The 3,547-nt window shown below is 33.7% G+C and overlaps 1 long non-coding RNA gene across 1 annotated transcript in view; it reads right to left on the reverse strand.

Annotated features, from left to right (window-relative positions):
- The window catches only part of LOC118745531, a 37,181-nt gene extending 36,515 nt beyond the window's left edge, over nucleotides 1–666 (reverse strand). Inside the window, exon 1 of the long non-coding RNA XR_004993638.1 lies at nucleotides 38–666. This is a non-coding gene — a long non-coding RNA (uncharacterized LOC118745531). The remainder of the gene's footprint in view (nucleotides 1–37) is intronic.
- Nucleotides 667–3,547: the final 2,881 nt, after the last annotated feature.

The following is a 3,547-nucleotide window of genomic DNA, read 5'->3' on the forward strand; positions in this document are numbered from 1 at the left end:
CACAATATCCTGAACAGCCCTATTGATTTATTCTTACCACTTGCACGTTTATTGAGTGACCTCCTTTCCTACACACATATACGTGTTCGATGACCTTGCTTGGTTTCTTTATGTTAATATGGGAACCGTCAATAGCACCTATTACCCCTGGGAAACGGAATTCACGATAAAATCTGTGGAAATCTGCTAACGCTGCTTTGCGAGATATTTAGCAAAAAGATTACGCATTTTCGTGAAAATAATTTGTTTAAAAATATACAAATCTATATTCACCTTGAGCGAAAAATCGCAAAGTTCCAAGGAATCGCACCTGCTGCAATTTCTCGCATATGAGGACGGATCTCCTCAAAGATACTGTTACACATTTCTTTTGTGAGCCTGAAAAGCTCCTCAAACCTCTCTTCAGAAACGTTGAAAGGATCCGTAGACTCCCTCAAGGTTTTGCGCTTTTTGCGAAGGCTGTTTTGAGGGGTCAGGTGTGACTTTTTACTAAGTGTGAACTGTACTCTTTCCAATGGGTTGGATATTAAGACCTACGATCCCTCCTCCTCCGCCCACTAACCCAAAAACAGTGGGCAAATAACTAAACATTTCCCCAAGCACTTGCTACGAAGAGTGAACTCCTCTAATATATTTATGTATTTGGTTTGACTCTTAATTAAAAAAAAGTCATATATACACTTGTGATCAGGTAACTAAGCCAGCAACATTTTGATAAATTTTGGCTATTTTGCTTTCGTTTATTTAATGTTTACTATTTCTCCATAAAAGTCTAGCTCATTATATGACAAACACCATATAAATCCAGATTTCAAACTTTTGTGCAAAAATTATCTGCAAAGTTTCAGCTAATTTTTCAACAAGCAAGTCTTAAGTTGTTAAAAAATCGCGATGATTTTTAATCATATTTTTCTGACCGCATTACAAATTTTTTTCCATACAAAATAAATTCGACAATTTGCACATTATTACCCTAGAATTTAATGTGCTATTAAACTGCATACTCAAAAAAATTCTAAAAAATCTTAATAAAAAGTTGGTAATTTAGCTGAAACTTTGAAGGTTTTTCATAATTTTTGTACAAAGTTTGAAATCTGGATTTATGTGGTGTTTGTTATATAATGAGCTAGACTTTTATGGAAAAATAATAAACATTAAATAAACAAAAGAAAAATAGCCAAAATGTTGCTGGTTTAATTAGCTGATCACAAGGGTATGTTTATGAAATAAATATATATGTACATACTTATATCAACACTTTCTTGCCATGTCACAGAACAAAGTCAACCAACTATTTTTGATGCGATCAGCATTAAAAACATCCATTGCATCATCCTTTAATAAACATTATTGTTGGATAGGAACGGATTTTCATTTCACGCGGTAAATACGAAAATCGTGTACAAAGAAGTTTTCCTACTCGTCTATTCAGGCCATGTAGTTCCAGAGCAACTTGCCCGAAAATTGGCTCTGTGTTTTTACAGTAACCACAACATTGTTCATAAAATATGACCATCGTCCTTCCAAGAAACGATTGGATGTGTGATTTAGTAAATAATGGCTAGCAACTTAAGAAGCGGCTTGCATAGTGAATTAACTTATATTTATAATATTTATTGCTGGTTTTCATGAATAGCATTACAGCAGTTTTTTGTAGTGGTGGTTGCAACAAAATGCTTAATTAACCGACTTGTTTTCACTTTGCAAACACTTCATTTAATTTGCAATCTAAAACTCTTCGATTGTACTTTATTAATTTTATTAATAATTTATATGAATTTATAATAATTCGGTCAAAATTATTGCAAGGTTCTACTTACTTTTATTTTCACTACTTTTCACTATTAAAATCAAAACAAAATTTGACAGCTGCCGTTGCTGCACAGCGCCTTTAGCGGCCGGATAAAGTAGTAAATTTAGGCTGAACAATTTTTAGCGACAGGGTGGACAGAATCGCAATCTTCGGAGATCGCCAAAAATTCGGATAAAATTTTAGCTTAAGCGTTTTAGCAGATTTTAGCATTTTAGCGGTAGCGAAAGTTGGAATCCGGGTACTGGCATCGGTTATTTGGAAGTCATTTTGGATTTTCATTTTCACATGCGTGTATAGTTGTAAGGCGAACGGAAATGAATGGGTGGATACAAATTTAAAACTATTTAGTAAATATATGAGGAAAATAACAATTATATTTTAGTATTCATACATCCTCAATTTTACACCAAAAAATAAACATTTAAGTGAATATCGGAATGACGTTGTTGCTGTGTATCTGGTAATCGACGATAATCGATTCGTTAAATTTTAGTATTAATAGGTGCGTTCGTTTAAAATCTCCAGCGGAAACCAACCAACTGCCAAATTTCGGCGAAATGTCATCTGTTCTCTCACAAGAGAGAAATATCCAAAATAGTACGCGAACAGAAAATTTGCAGAAACTTGCAAGTTAGACGAACAGCTGATATAATTTTTGTTTACATACAAAAGCGTAAAATTTAAAACGTACGAAAAGTCATCGCAAAGTGTTATACTGACACAGTTTATTGATTAAACAAATAACTACTTATTTCTTACAAGTTTAATTAGTCGCATTTTGTAATTTTTATCTTCAGACCCATCAAATTCAATTTTGTGATTTGCGTAAATGCCAACCAGCTGTTTTTGATCAGCTGTTTTCCTGTTGGCAAATTGCTGTTGGCAAAAATTTTTCCAACAGAAACCAGCAGCTTCCCCTCAAAATGAAATGTCAGTTTGCTCTCTCAATTTCCCCTACTTTGCAAGTTTTTTGCGTACGCGAACGCAAAAACTTGTAAGTTTTGGTTAAACATGAACAATTAACAGCTACGCGAACGAACCTAATATCATCAGTGAACTGTAATTTTTCAGAGCCTAATCTTCTATCTCGAAAAGACCGTTCGTTTCGTCTGCCAGATGTTCGTGTGTTGGCACCGTGTAAATCGAAGTCGTCTGGCAGTACGAAAACAACTGATCGTTACGTAGTTATCGTCTAGTTTAGAATTATCGAACGCGAAAAGAAGACGAAAGTGAATCGACAATCGTTAGAAATAGACGAAAGGTTATTGGTGATCGTCGAAATGGAGAATGCAGCTAAAAAAAATAGTAAATTTACTGAATATATTATTTATTTTGTGAAAAAAAATAAACGTTTGTGTTTTCAGTGCTTAAAAAACTGCAACCACGCAATTCGAGCCTGGTAAATGAATTACAGAGGCAAGAGGATTGCCAGTATTTGGATCTGATCGAGGAAGGTTAGAGGAGAGATGAAGCAAATAAGAATAAAAATAAATTCGCACGGTCCACCAACCAGAAGTGCTATTGAGTGGAAGAAAGTAAGTATATATTTAAATGTATATTTCATGTCAAACAACAATCGGCGAAGTTTTTTCTCTTTATATGGTATTTTTTATTTATGGTATATTTTTTCTCTTTATAGGTAGGTATCTGCAATAAAAAGTGTATTTGTAATTAAAAACAAATACACTTTTTATTGCAGATATTTGCAGACCTAAAAAGCCGCACAAAAAAAAT

This window comes from Rhagoletis pomonella, unplaced genomic scaffold, assembly GCF_013731165.1.
Source record: "Rhagoletis pomonella isolate Grant_MI unplaced genomic scaffold, Rhpom_1.0 Rhpom_scaffold_00009, whole genome shotgun sequence".
Classification (NCBI taxonomy): Eukaryota; Metazoa; Arthropoda; class Insecta; order Diptera; family Tephritidae; genus Rhagoletis; species Rhagoletis pomonella.